The 15945-nt window shown below is 40.3% G+C and overlaps 1 protein-coding gene and 1 long non-coding RNA gene across 5 annotated transcripts in view; one reads left to right on the forward strand and one right to left on the reverse strand.

Moving 5' to 3' along the window:
• Positions 1 to 15945, reverse strand: part of CRH (corticotropin releasing hormone) — a 188613-nt gene that overhangs the window by 97304 nt on the left and 75364 nt on the right. For 2 of the 4 annotated variants that reach the window (XM_032315719.1, XM_032315718.1), the window contains 2 exons: positions 1632 to 1930; positions 269 to 436 (listed from right to left, as the gene is read on the reverse strand). The gene's annotated coding sequence lies outside the window, so the exon portion shown is untranslated. Of the gene's footprint in view, positions 1 to 268; positions 437 to 1631; positions 1931 to 2674; positions 2801 to 3726; positions 3920 to 15945 lie in introns of all 4 variants that reach the window. The other 2 variants (XM_032315717.1, XM_032315720.1) reach the window with 2 other exon arrangements.
• The window catches only part of LOC116574853, a 72030-nt gene that overhangs the window by 17344 nt on the left and 38741 nt on the right, over positions 1 to 15945 (forward strand). The window lies entirely within an intron of this gene.

The following is a 15945-nucleotide window of genomic DNA, read 5'->3' on the forward strand; positions in this document are numbered from 1 at the left end:
ATTCTGACAAGTGAGAAATAACTGGAAGTCTGCTGGGGATGTCTACAAGAGGTTTTGCTTTCATAACAATAGGGACACTCCTCCCCCATGTCCTCCTACCTTGAATGAAAAATGTAACAGTTACAATCAGAAGGGACATGGCATTTAGAATTTAATAGATCTGGGTTCAAATCTGTTTTCCCACATACTGGAGGTGCAATATTGGGCAAACTGTTTAACATGCTTCAAAAGCAAGTGCTTTTGTAAATGTAAATGGGTTTAATAATACCTGTAGATGTTCCAATGAGAAGAGAATGATGCACCAGAATGGTCAGATGCTTGAATCCTTAGCTGTTTTGTTCTCTCCAGCTAGCAGCTTCACAGAATTGCCAGATTTTAATCAGAAGGCACTTGCCACTCTCCGGGTACAACCACATTCCTTGCTCTGCCCATGTCTCTGAAAAAAGTCTTTATTAAATTCTCTCAAATTGACCATTTCAGGGTGCCATGAACTTTCTGCTAGAGCCCCAACTGATGCAATCACTGATGAAATATGTGTATCTGAGGTGACTTCACTCAGACCGAGAGCAACCAGTCCAACCAGGCCTCAGAGGTGCCCTTCAACCTGACTCCTGAGCCAAGCCTTCCTCCCCTTAATGTCCAAGTTACCAGGAGAGAACTCTGGTCTCCTACCTATCTCAGGAACGAACACACACACACACACACACACCATCCCACCCCAACCAAAGAAAAGGAAATAACATCCAAGCAGGGTCAATAGCTGGATTAAACTTTCAGAAGAATAAAGAAAAAGCAGGAAGGACTAAAATACTTTAAACTCCGTCTAATTTCATGTTATATCCCTAAAGTTTACCATAGTGCAGACAGTGAATGAATAATAAAAAGGACTGCCCATGTCCACATTCCCAGTCCAGCCCAGGAAAGAAGGAAAAGCAGAGATGAAGGGAAAAAGCTTCCCTCACAACTAGGCTGGAGAGAGGAGGAAAGGCCAACAATGACTCAGTAATCTCAATCAGTCTGGGATTATTTCTTTGTTTCATGTTATAAGCTTACCCTCCATTAATTTTGATCAGGTTATCAAAATCCTGAATTTTCTTATTTCCACCTGGTATTATTTCTCTTTCTTACTCTAGATTCCTCCAGAATTTGGGGACACTGAGGTGCTGAGAAGCAACTTTCCTCAAGCTTAGTGGCCAACTTCCATTCATCGTTTAGCATGAAAATTAACAGAACAGAATCCCAGTTCCTGCCAGAATTGAGCCATTTCCATAACCCCCATGGTCTTGGGCTTTTCCTTCTGGCCTGTTGGGCTGCTAGCTCCTTGGTCTTCTGGCATCTCAATGCTATTTATACTACTCTATTCCCTAGTCCTACTATCTTAAGATATGTCTTTACTGATGCTAGGACAGCCACTTGCTATTGACAGCAACTTACCAGTAATCAGCAGCAATTAGCAGCAGCTGCCTGAGTTAACACATTAGAAGTAACTCAGCAAACTCCGAGGGAGAGACCTCTGAGAATTTGGTCAATGACTAACCTCTTCTCATCCTCCAGCTGCAGCGGAAGCCTTACACCTATCTCCCCAGAACTCTAAAAAGGCTGCTAATGTACACTAGATCTTGTAAACTCACAAGGAGTCATTCCTTCTTGGGGTCTGCAACATATCTTTCTGGAACTCCTTCCATGTAATGCGGTTTGGCATGTTCAGGTGTAGCCAGATGGCAAGTGACTAGCTTCACGTTATCCTCAGTGATGAAGGTTCAAAAGTCATTCACCTCGAGCTTCTTCCATCAGCAAAGTGGCACCAAAGGATATCACAGGGGTGATGTTCAGAGGTGGCTCATAGAAAATGCATCTTAATACCCTCGTTATTCCATTCAAGACACAAATTGGCAGTGCCCACGATCCAATGGCCAGAAGTCGAAGTCTGCTGAAAAACAAGACATGGTCATCAGTGTGGAACTTCTGGTCAACTCCTGGAGAAAACCAATCAGCAATCTATCTACATATTATTAAAAACAAACAAGTATTAAGCCCCTCCTATGTTCCAGGCACAGTGCAGGCACTGGTATTCAGAGCTAAGGAGTTCACAGGCTGGAAAGAGTGAGAGATCTAAGTAGACAGTTATTATACGGTATGAGAAACAATGTGATAGCAGGAAGTACTGTGTGCTAGGGAAGTTTCTAAGAGATATCAGGAAAGACTTCCTGAGAAGATGATGCTCAAACCAAGCTTTAAAGAACAAACAGGATTTGTCAGGACAGAGATGGCAGAGGGCACATCAGGTGCATATGGTCTAAGACAATGGGAGAAGCTGGGATCTTTGAGGTCCTGTACTTGTAGTTCAGCTGGTAGGTCAGGGAACAAGAAAGGTGTGAAGTAGCAAGAGATGAGACTGAAGGAGAGTCAAAGGAGGAAAAAGTCTAAGGGTTCTTAGTGAATTCCAAGGTTCTTTCAATCACTGTCTCTATTTTCTTAAAAAAGAGCCATGAAAAAATGAAATTTTAGGAATAGAAGAGAATTTGGATATCAACTGCAGCCACCTATTTTATACACAAGTAAACTCTGGCCCATGGAGGTCAAATCAGGGTAAGAGGCAGCACACTGAAATGATGGGATGATAGCAGTTCACATATGTCAAACATCTTACAGACCACCAAGCTCTTTCACTTACCACATGTCAATAATGGAAGGAAACATGAACAAGTCAAAAGACTGAAGTTGTGCGCTCCCTCAGTTGCTGCCTGAGGTGAGTGATCCTTGGTAGGCCCTTTAATGGTTCAGGGTCTCAGTTTCACATCTACAGGATGAAGAGGCTGGATCACGAAGGGTTTTTCCAATTCTAACACCCCACATTTCCAAAAGCTGCTACTATGGGGCGCCTGGGTGGCTCAGTGGGTTAAAGCCTCTGCCTTCGGCTCAGGTCATGATCCCAGGGTCCTGGGATTGAACCCTGCATCGGGCTCTCTGCTCAGCGGGGAGCCTGTTTCACCTCTCTCTGCCTGTCTCTCTGCCTACTTGTGATCTCTCTCTGTCAAATAAATAAATAAAATCTTTAAAAAAAAAAAAGATTTAAAAGCTGCTACTACTGAGTCTTTACTGCCACACTGGAAAAAAATAACTTCTCCTTCAAAGGCCTGAAGTTGTAATTTTCTGAAGGTTTTCAGGATAGATCTGACCCATATTTCTTTTCTTTTCTCTTTTTTTAAAGATTGATTGATGGATTGATTGATTTGACAAAGAGACACAGCCAGAGAGGAAACACAAGCAGGGGGAGTGGGAGAGGGGGAAGCAGGGAGCCCGATGCGGGGCTCAATCCTAGGACCCCAGGATCATGACCTGAGCTGAAGGCAGACATTTAACAACTGAGCCACCCAAGCACCCCTAACCCATATTTCTAATCATAATCCACTTTCTGCTTAAACAAACTTATCACAAATAATCTAACACCATCCTTATTAGAACGTCTCCAATTAAACCAAAAAACAAGGCGCCTTCATAAACTCTGGAAATCCCTCTAATCCCCAAAGAGTCAGCACTGCACTCCAAACTGAAATTTTTTCATGATACGCAAACAAAGGCCCCAAAATCATAGCTTTCTTTTTTAGTTTAAATTTAGGCACTAAAAACCTACAGGGACATTCCATAATAAAGAAATGAATATATTGCACCTTCTGCCTTTCTCATCATTTATTATTAAAGACATTTGCAGGAGAGCAGGCTCACATTGTTTAGGAATCCATCCAGGCTTGCTGATAATTCTCATTATGAGGTGAGGAGCACAATCCAAGAGGTCCTTCATCTTACGGAGAGTGGAACAATGTGGCTGTCAACACAAAGATTGAGGATGAGGGCAGGCACTACACAGCAGGAGCAAAAGGATGCCTCAGGAGCAGTGATCATATTTCAGGCAAATGACCTGAAAATCAAGAGAAGAGAAAAAACTAAAAATGTAATGTGCTAAGTTTTTCAACAATGGCCATTTCCTTTTAAAATAAGTGCTTCAGGGCATTGTGCTCTGGTGTGGCATCTGAACATGGAAAAGCTCAGCCTGTCCTCAAGGAGTTTACAAGGAACAGAAAAGATGACAAATGAGCGTAGAAGGCAGCAAGAGATGGATATCAAAAAATCAAGAAGGTGAGTCCAGAGAGGACAGAAGTCACATGCTAGGCGATCTGTGAGACTGCAACTAATTGGGGCAGAGCAGGGTTGTGGCAGGAGGTGAGTGAGGCATCCATCTGCCCTCCAGGCTGTCTGGACCACCTCCCTCGCACCAGTCACTCTCCCTTTGCTTAACCATTTCCCTCCTTGCATCATCTGGATTTCCTTCCTTCACTTGTTCATTGTGTATCTCCACTAAAATGCAAGCTCCATGAGAGCAGAACTTTGCCTTGTTCTCTTCAATGCCTAGAACAGTGACTAGTATGGAACAGCTACTGAATAAATGGTAGGAAGCAAGGCAGGCATGCAGGAAATAAGGAGGGTGGGGAGGGAAATAGGGAGGAAAGGTACAATCCACAGAAATGAATTCATGTCCCTACTCATCTTTACCTTACATCCTATTTACATTTTAAAGTTTGATGTGGATTCCTTCCACTGAGAGAGCTACCCCTGCTCCTTTTAGCCCACCTAATTCTTAACTTGGCCCTAAACTCTCTTACAGTCCGGTGTCTGGCCATTCCTCACCATGCATCCCACCAAACTACACAATCATTTGTACATGCCGTGTTTTTGTTCCTGCTGTTCCTGTGCCTAAAATAGCATCCTTCTTGTACCTTTCTCTGCCAGATAAACTCCCACTCATTCTTCAAAACACAATGTAGCAATTTAGCAATATATAACAAAATGTTAAATAACACTCCTTTTGATCCATCTACCCACTGCTATAAATGTATCCTTGGGGTTTCCTCACACAAGGCAAATGTTAGCTCTTCTAGGAAGTTCTTTCCAAACTCTGAGGCCAGGCCACAGGCTCTCTTGTGTTCCAACAGCACACAGAGCACCACTTTCTTTCTTTCTTTCTTTTTTAAGATTTTATTTATTTATTTGACAGAGAGAGATCACAAGTAGGCAGAGAGGCAGGAAGAAAGAAGGAAGCAAGCTCCCTGCAGAACAAAGAGCCCGACATGGGGTTCAATCCCAGGGCCCCAGGATCATGACCTGAGCTGAAGGCAGAGGCTTTAACCCACTGAGCCACCCAGGTGCCCCAGAGCACCCCCTTTCACGTACCATTTATCCTACAATGTGTAACTGTTTGTTTATAAGGTATTCTTCTCATAGTAAACCTGACCAGCTCAGGAAACATATATAGGCAGACAGACAAAAAGGTAAGCAAGAGAGCAAATAAATACATAAATACATACTTCCAAATAAAAGTTGGGGGGTGGGGGGGAGGGTAATGCAATCTCCAAACAACGAATGAGAATCTCCCTTTTTAACTTATTGTGCACTTATTGTGTATAATGTTGATAAATTTTAAATCTAAATTCTCCTCTAAGTGTCCATACTATGCACTTTGATATTCTATGGTATGTTGCAGGCATCTAGGTCCTGTCTGCCCAAAGTATTACAGTGGGCAGAATCTATATCCTGTACATCTCTGCCCGTCCCCATGCCATCTAGCACATGGTACACAGCAGGATTTCAATTACTACCTGGTTGACTGGTCACAGAAATAACTGAAGGCACAGGTGCTACTGACAGGTTTGAAACATCATCTATTAATAAAGAGATCAAAGCCATGGAGGGAGAAGAGACCAAAAAGGGCCCCTGACTAGCTCATATTAAAAACAAACAAAAAACCCTCTGAGGCTACTGATGAGTATCACTGTTATAATCTGAATTTACTGTCTATAACGCGAATTTGTGACTTGTGAGAAAGAAACCTTATTTTGAAGGGGTACAGAAACCTATAGGAAGTGTATCATACATAGTCCCTGATTTATATACCCTCTATTTTCTGAAGAAGGAGAAGGACAAGGAAGAGTATCACACACATAATTAATAAGAATGAATAGGCAAGTCACAGATTGGGAAAAATTATCACAAAACATATATATGGAATATTACTGCACATATACCAGATGGGCAACATTTTTTAAAATCTGACATTAATCAACGTTTTCAAGAATGTGGCTCACTGGGAACTCTCATGCATTGCTGGTAGAAGTATAAATACATCCAGCTACCTATAGTTGATTCTCATTATCAGGAGTAGTTATGTTCTATAAAGTTGCCACAAACACTGAATTAGCAAATACTTTTTCTGCCCCTGGGAGAAAAAGGGTTAGTTTCCTGCAAGTCTCTAATCACAATATTTTTGTCAACCAGTCAATACATAAACTTGTTTTATTTGTGTTTCTGTCCAAAGACACCTTATTTAATATGTGTTATTGATTCATCAACATTGAATTCATGGCTAATAGCACTAAACATCTAAAATACATATATTCTCACTAGGGCATATCACAGCTTTCCTGTGCTTAGGAACACTAGACAGCACTTCAGCACTACACTTGGGGTCCATTTTAAACAGTGACATCAACAAAAAACACAAGAACATTAAAAACTCGGCAGCAACAGACATGGAAAGGACACTTGTCTACAATGAGCTGAAAAAAGAAGGCAGAGTGACACCTGATTCAACCTCAGCTGGGAATGTGCAAATTGGCAAGTCAAATATTTTGCCACTCTGTACCTATCTGTATTTGACCATGAAAGCAGCATGAGGACTGATTTTGGAATTACAAATAATTTCTATCAAGTAGGAGAAATCATAAGTACAGAACCTGCAAATAATGAGGATAGACTGTACATTGGAAGAGAGCATTTATGGTCATTATTATAAATCAAGTCAATGATGAGCAAGCACTGCAATCCAGCAATTCCCTCCTAAGTATAAACCCTATAGAAAGTCTTGCACATGTTCAGCAGAAGGAATATACAGGTTCATTTGTAATACATCACTCATAATAGCCCCAAACTGGAAGCAACCTAAATACCTGTCCTCAGTAGAATGGGTAAATATATTACAGTAGAGGGCGCCTGGGTGGCTCAGTGGGTTAAGCCGCTGCCTTCGGTTCAGGTCACGATCTCAGGGTCCTGGGATCGAGTTCCGCATCGGGCTCTCTGCTCAGCAGGGAGCCTGCTTCCTCCTCTCTCTCTCTCTGCCTGCCTCTCTGCCTACTTGTGATCTCTCTCTGTCAAATAAATAAATAAAATCTTAAAATATATATATATATATATATTACAGTAGAAGAGTTACATAATTGCAATACTATATAGCAACAAGCATTTTTAAAATTTTTTATTTAAATTCAATTAGCCACATATAGAGCAACAACCCAACAACCATTTTTAAACTACAATTACATGCAACAATGTGAACGAATTTCACTAAGTGTAGAATGAAAGATGACATCCATAATGTAGTTTTGAATGAAACAATACTCACTGTATGATCCCATTTCATAAAACATAAAGTTTTTAACAGTCCATTTTTTGTTGAAGAATATAAACAGGTAGTGGTATTACAAGGAAAAGTCAAAAAATTATTATAGCAGATGGTTAAAATATGTACATAGGTTTGTGATGTGGAAAACAAAGGCAAAAGAAAAAATTAAGTTTCTTTACTGCTTACAGCCCATTGACAAATCCTTGAAACAGGCAGAGTGGCATTCCTCTAGGAACTTGGCTGCCTCAATGTTAATACTTTGTTAAGGGCAAAAGGCAATCTTAGCCTGAACCCCCCAGGATCCTGCAAGTCTACTTTAAAATTTATTTATATGTATACAAATAATGTACAATTATAAAATATAAATATAATATATAATTACATAAATACAATTATGTATATATATTCTATATAATATATTTAATATATGATATATAGAATTAATATAATATAAATATAAAATGTATATTTATTTATACTTTAAATAAAAATTCCTTTTAAAACTTTCTTTATCTCCACCCCCCACAAGATATATGCTGGCAATCATCCCCCAAGCATAGGGAACACTGATAGACATCTGAAGGGTCTCATGACTAGGGTTTTATCAGACAGTAATAAATGACCTTTTCCTAACAATAACTAGCCCCCTCAAGGTCCTATAAACCTTGCTTCCAAAATTCCTTAGAAACTTACACTATCCCTCACCCCTTCCCAACTTGAAAGTATGTGACTGGCCAATCCTCATAATCCCAGTGCAGCTCTTTCTGCCCATGGGTTCTGGTCCCAGCTTTAACAAAACCACTTTCATTGCACTGAAGATGTCTGAAGAATTCTTTATTGGCTGTCATCTCTGAACCCCAACATTTCCTACATCACTCTGCATACACTTTTCTGTGTATATAGTATACTTTTCTTTATAGAAAAATTAAAATGTTTTTTTAAAAGGATCAGGATGCTCACGAGTAAAATTCTTATATAAAATGGGAAAGGAAGGCAAGGAAGACCTACTTACAAAGAGGCTTTTAGCTTTTTCCAATGTTTAAAAGATTATCACCTTAATAAGAGCATACATCAATGCCTTTTCTTAATATTATATATGAGTTGGAGGGCCTTATCTTGTAATTAAATAAGTAAAACATGCAATGAATAAATAGTGTATTTATACGTATCCATTAAATGAAAGTAACCAATCAAAATCTAATCCTGAGTCTTTTGGTTTAAACTAGCATATGAGAACCATTAAGTTAGCCAAAGCCATATCTGAGCCACAAAAGTTAGTGCGTGAAATCGCATCTGACAGAAGTACCTAGAACCTTCTACGTAGAAGTGTACTAGTAAGAGCTCTAAGCACCTTGGAAAACAAACAACAAAAAGTCAAACTGTCTGAACAACAACATGTGTCCACAAAATGTGAAATAATCCTCACAATAACCAATATTCCTATAGGATGTATAACTTCGCTTTTGATCATGATATTCAGCGGAGAGAACTTCTCATCTGTTAATCCAGAGTCCATGACTTGTCCTATACAGATGCATGACCTTGATTAATCATATAATTTCTCAGGCCTCTGGTTTTCTCTCTATAATACATACGTGTGGGCCAGCCATCTCTAAATTGCTTTCCAGTGCTAAGGTTCTCTGAAATCAAGAGTGATTTTTTGTTTTAATTTAAATTTAGTTAGTGAACATACAGTGCAATACTGGTTTCTGGAATAGAATTCAGTGATTTGTCACTTACATACAACACTCAGTGTTCATCACAAGTGCCCTCTTTAATCCCTAACACCCACCTAGCCCATTCCCCATAGAGGGAAATGTTTTTAAAGGAGAACCCTTCACTTTAATTCTTGCTCAACCTACAATTCATCTGCATTTAAGTGATAAATGACCTGACAACCAAAGAAAATAATAAAATCAAAAGACAATAAGAATCTCAAGGGAATTATTATAATTATAATCTCCCTTACTTAAATTGACCTAAAATGAAGGTTGTTATCAATAAATCCCTCAGCATGTAAACCAAGAACACAGACTTTAGGGAACCAAAAGGGGGACATGATTAAACTGGAAGAAAATCACACATTTAAGAGTACAGTCATCTCATAGTTTCCAAATGGCCTTCCTCCAAACTGTTCCTCACTGGCCCTCATGAAGTTTCACAAAAGAACTCATTAGGCTTTGAGAAGTGCCAGTTAACATTTGTAATATGTGTTTCAGGTTATAATATGTTGCTAAATGTGAAGAAATAAAATCAGTAATCTTTAATTCAAATAGAGCCATAAACATATTCAATTACCTGTTTGCTTGCCACAACAGCTACAGATGACATGATTTTCATCTTTTACTTATAAAGCATTAGTAGGCAATTAGGTCAGGAACCTTGAACAGCCAAATGGGTAACTCATCACTTCCTTATTAGCACAGCCCTATGAGCCCTGGCCTTCAATACTGGGTCTGGGTGAAGAGCTAATGTTGCAATCTTTGTCCTCCCCTGTCAGTACAACTAGCAAGTAAGAAAAAACTGATTTTTTAAGGGCCTGTGTGGAGGAGACTGGTGTTAAATTCTACTTTGGTGTTTTAATAAACTGTTAAAATTAAAGATCAGATAATCTTATGAACATTTGGGTTTGTTAAAATCATCTTTCTCCAAATTTGAAAGTCTTCATCACTTTAAGCCCTACTCTCTCCCAGGAATTAACTCATCTAGAAGAGTCTTGATTTCACCAAGAGGAATAAAGATATTCTAGATGGAACTTCCATCTTCCATTGAAAGAATGATGCTAGCTAACATCTACCGAATGCCAACAATGCCAGGCACTGTTAAATGTTTTACATGCATTATCTCTTCTAAAACCATAAGTCTAAGTGGCTAAAACTATCATGATTCTCACTTTGCAGGTAAGGACAACGAAGGACTGACAGATTAAGGAATCTGCCCAGGACCACACGGGAAATACTGAGTCTAGGGCTGGAACCCTGGAATCCAGACACAGTGCTATAATGCAATATCTTTTCAAAACACCTCTATACATTGTTGTCATAGTCATCCTTCCAGTCCTACGTTATAGTAAACACCATTTAAGTTACCCTCACAGCCCCCAATAACCTCTTCCTCTGAGAACTGCCTACACACACACACACACACACACACACACACACACACACACCAGAAGAAGCCTGCAAACATGTACCTACTATGTTATTTCACCTTGGTCATAGCTGACTGGATCATGAGTGGACAACTGGGCTAAGTCGGGCAAGTCAGAATCTCAAGAATTTCAATGGAAAGCTCTAGTGTGGAAGCATTAGGAGCTGTCATCATAATAGACAAGTTCTCTGGTGGTTGCTGCGGTTCCCAAAGCTGCCTGGCTTAGCCCCTTTCTGCATACTGCTTATCCAGTTTCCCTAGAATTCCATGAAGTTTCTTTTCATGAATCTAGGTTGCATAAGAGTGGTAACCAAGACACAGTCATTTATTCATTGAAAAGTAAACTTCTCAAGCATCTGCTATGTGACAGGCACATAGATGGAAACTTAGTGGGTGGAGCCTGACATTAAAACAACTAACCACACAAATAAGTACATAGTTTTCAGTTGTAAAAAGTGCCACAGCAAAAAAAAAGTATGGGTGCTATTAGAGAGGGAATTACTTTTGTCATAAATGAGATAATTTATGTAAAGCACTTAGCACAGGGCCTGGTTCCTAATAGGCTCTCAGTGTATGTAATTCTTTGGCCAAATTCTCTCTAAATAATAAATAATAGTTCTGGCACAATGTCTTCCTGGTTGAGGCCCAAATCCTGCCAAACTGTTCTAATTGACTGCTAATTTACTCCCTGTCTTTGGTTTCTGCTGCCAAATTATTATTCCCAAAATATCCTTTTATTATGCTGCCTACTCGTATCCCACGCCAAAGAATTTGGACTCTTTCCTGTAAGCCAGCTGTGAGGTCTCAGATGGGAGAAATGTAGGTAAGCAGGATTCTTGGTCACCTGCCCCCTCCACCCCAGGGAAAATAAAGGTGCCCATGGAGGCAAGAGAGTGCATGAAGAATGAATACATTCTTCATGTATTGAAGTACACGAAGTACCGAATACAGCACTCATAATTTCTATTGGGTTAAATAAGTAGTCCAGCAATCCAATCTGAGCAGGTCTGAGGTACACCCTTCATTCTTCAGCACTGGAAAGACTGCTTTGATCACTCAGAGCAAACGTCTATGGAAATGGTGAGTTCAGTAAAATCAAGTTCAACCATCCGTTCCACCTTCTTCGCCATACCTGGGTGTTGGAAACATTCTCTTTTCCAAGCAGAGGGAGATTCAGCAGAGGGAGACTCAGGTGCTACTCTGCCATCTATTCTCTCCTCCTCCTCCTCTTCCTTTTTCCTCTTTCCTCTCTCAGTCTAAAGCATGTTGTGATATTCAATGCGGCTATATAAGATAACAATCAATGCACAGTATTATGCACAAGGACCTAGCTGGTTTACAATGGGAATTATAGCTGTAGGAAATAGGGTTTATTCCTAGGAAGGATAATGAAAGCATTGAGAACTTGATTTTATGAATCATACTACCCTGTGTGGAAGCGAAGTTCACCTTATGAAAAAATCATTACCATTCATGAAACTAAATCCAAGTCTGCCCCTGAAGGAGAAGTGAGTTCAACAAAACACATTCCCTTTTCCAGAGAAACGCTGTGATAACCATTAAATGACAACTTTGAAATTAAGTAACACTTGGGAAAATTACTTACAAATTAGCAATTAAATATCAACATCCCTGCCTATCAGCTTCTTTCTCCCTCCAATTTTTAAATGTAAATTAAAAGAGATCCTTAGAAAATGTTCAGCAGAAAAAGGCAGAAGTAAAGCAACATTTTCTACCTCTACAGTGCTTGCTGACCCAATCAATTTAATGTCTGTTGGGCACCCCTCAACCTAAGTCCAGGAACCTCTACTTTCCTCCTTATCATCAAACTGAATTCTAGTAGAGACAGAGGGCACTGGTCCATGGAATTAGTGGGCTGGGATGCCAGCTGCTCGGTCTGCCTGCCTCTCTCCTATCATCGACTCTCACGTTTCTCAGGAGGCCAAACGGAAAGGAGCTAATAAAATTCTCAAAGATGTTTTACAGTTGATGATAAATTCAAAAGCCATTGTGCAAATTTTGCCCCCAACCTCCAAGTCCTGGGGGCTTGACAGAATAAAGTGGAAACACTTTAGAAAGGATAATTGGTATTCAGAGCAGACTTCAGAATAAACTATATTTTTAAATCTGAGAGCAGGAACCATTCATTCAACATTTATTGAGCCAGGAACCTGACTCACAGCTAAGTATTCAAAGATCAATACCAGAATAGTACTTGCCCTTAGGGAACTCGTAGTCCAGTAGAGAGACAACCACTTTAAATATTTTCAGGAACAACACAGGTTTATATAGTATTGAAAAAAATGTTTTGATGCCCAGTACCCACTACCCTTCTGATATTAGCACTTGATTTTGCCTACCCCATTGGATTCAGTCTGGATATAATAACTCAGTCATGGTATGATGTCCAAGACCAAACCAAGTCAACTGGAAATCAATCTCACTGAAAGTTATACACAAGTTTCTACGGAACTACAGAAAAGGACTAATAACTCAGCCAGGAAAGCTCAGGTAAGGCTTCCTGAAGTAAGTGATACTAAATCTGAGCCATAATAGCCAATCAAGAGTTAGGGAAACAGGGTCAAAAATAAAGACATTTAGGAGCATAATGCACAAAAGAAAAGAGATACATATCAGTGGAGGGAAGAAGAACTGCACAGTGGAGACACATGTATAATTTATTACAATAAAAAGTTTGAAATTAATATTGATATTTAATCTCACCCCATACCTACTGAATAAGACCAGGCATTGGTCTTTTTTAAAAGGCTCCCAGATAATTCTAACTGCAGCTAGAAACTGCACACCAAACTATTAAAGGCAAACTCCTGTACCAGCACAGCAAACCCTTCACATTCTGGTACCAGACTTCACTTTCCACTTATTTTTCCACCTGTTGGCCCTCCCTGCACCCCCCTTTTTTTAAACCAACAGTACTAAATTTCTTATAGGTCTTCAAACATACCATGACTCCTCAACTATTTACACAGGCTCCTCCCTCCTCCGGACTCTAGGAGGCTGTCCTCTTCCTTGCTGGGCATCTGGAAAGTTCTCCTTCTTCATGGTCAGCTCAAAATCTAACTTCCCTGGAAAGCCTTTCCTGACTCCACTACAGATGGAGGAGCTTCTCTCTGTCCTTCCCCAGCACCTATCCCTAACTCCACTGGAGTGACCATCTTAGTATCTTATAATACTTTTCACCTCTCTTTCCATGCTAGACTCTAAGCAAGGCTCTTGTCTTATTTCTGTATCTCTAGCCTGGGACATATTGCTACCCAACAAATATTTGTGAAAATAGAGCAGAGAGAAAGGAATCCACCCACCTTCTTCTTCTGATGGATACTGATTATACTAGCCTCTATTTCTTCCACTCAAGTAGAAAGCCTTAAAGTCTTTAGAATTCCTTTTCAGAGTAGTCATGCAAGAGGAACCCTTGCTTAACTACAGAAATAATCAGTTACTCCTATTTCACTTTGATATCTTTGGATGTATTCAAAGTTGAGGAGGTAGAACAGACTGCCTTAGGCCAGGAAATCTTTTCAGTGTCTTATATAGCAACTTCTCCATCTTTGTCAATGTTGAAGAATACACAGGAGTACAGAGATCAACAGTCTGTCTCCTCATCTAGATCACAGGCCCCTTGGGGACAAAAGCAACAGTTCATTCACTTTGAATTCACAAGTCATAACATGGTATCTAGCTTAGAAGAGGAACTCAATAAACGTACAGAAATAAAATAGTCAATAGCCCCTGAGGTTGGGGTCCCAGCTGGATCCCTCTGGGCCTAGAGATGAAGTCTGTGTCTATGCAGAAATCATCTCCTCATTTCATTTCTCCAGTCAAGACTTTAAGGATCCTGGATTCTTATTCCAGCTCTGTCACTTACTGGCCACATGCCCACATCTTCTTCCTTTCTCAGAGCCTCAGTTTCCTCAGCTAGAGAGTTTTCATTCAGAGTTTATGCAATTGTAGTCATTCAGAGTTTATGCAATTGGCTAGAATCACCTTGAATGCATCGTCACTCACAGATCTGGCAATTAATGCTTGCATTTTCATGGGATGTAATCTGGGCTGTCAGCTGGAATATCCTGCACATTGCCTTGGCATGTGACTTCCTCACAATGAAGTGGTCAGGTTTCAAGAATGAGTGGCCCAAGAGAGCAAAGTAAATTCATGGCTTTTTTTTTTTTTAAGTACATGGCATTTTTGACCTAGTTTTGGATGTCACCCACTATCACTTCTGCTGTACTCTACTGGTGAAGGCAGTCACAAAGGTCCACCTGATTTCAAGGAGAAGAAATATAATCCTCATCAATCTATGGGAAGAGCATTAATACCACATTTCAAGAACAGCATGTGGGATAGAAAATATTGGGTAGTTATCTTTGAAAAATGCAATGTGCCACACCTGCCTAGGATGACTATGCAGAGTCATATATCATACATCAATCATATATCATATATGACATATATCAATCATATATAAGTCATATATCAATGAGGCAGTGATATGAAGTACTTAGCCTGTAAATGGCATATGGTAAGTGCTCAATAAACAACAGCCAAAGTTTTCCCCCCCCAAAGGTATTTTTTTAAATTAGTGTTAAAATGGCCCTTTCACTTTCCACCTATGCCACAGAACCACACAGACTCACCTACAGATGAACTATGTAGTCACGTGGCCAAAGAAGGTCATATCACCATGAAGTGGCGGAGAAAGAATTAGAGCCCAAGCTATCCGGCTCCTGAGTTTGCCCCCTTAATCTCTATACCAAGGAATCCCTCTTTCGGAACTTTTGTCTCATTGATGAACCTGAGAACCTGAGGAAGTAAGAGAGCAGACATCAGTGAAATGAGCAGCCCACTAGGTTGGGAATATCCAGTAGTAACTTTATGCCCATGGACACTGGTGGGATAAAGAACATCATCCAATCCATATGCACCATTAGCCAGGGCTCAGTTCCCAAAGAAGAGGATTCTCCTTGATCCTAGCATAGACTATGAACAGCATTTCATTGTCCACCAAAACCATCCTGGGTCAGGAGAACCTGTTTATATCACTGTCTTCTGTACCATTGAAGCTACAGAATGGCAGCTCAGGCAACCAGTGCACCAGGGAGGCAGGGGTTTAGCTGAGCTAAGTGCACAAGGCTGAGGAGAGGTGGAGATGGCCTCTCCTCCCTGGGGAGGTGGAAGGGTTTGAGAACATGGGCGCTGGAGTCAGTCACCTGCCTCCACTTCTTACCAGTTAGGGGACCTTCAGTCTGAGCCCCAGTTTCCTTGTCAGTCACCTGCCTCCACTTCTTACCAGTTAGGGGACCTTCAGTCTGAGCCCCAGTTTC

The sequence above is a fragment of the Mustela erminea genome, chromosome 16 (assembly GCF_009829155.1).
Source record: "Mustela erminea isolate mMusErm1 chromosome 16, mMusErm1.Pri, whole genome shotgun sequence".
Lineage (NCBI taxonomy): Eukaryota > Metazoa > Chordata > Mammalia > Carnivora > Mustelidae > Mustela > Mustela erminea.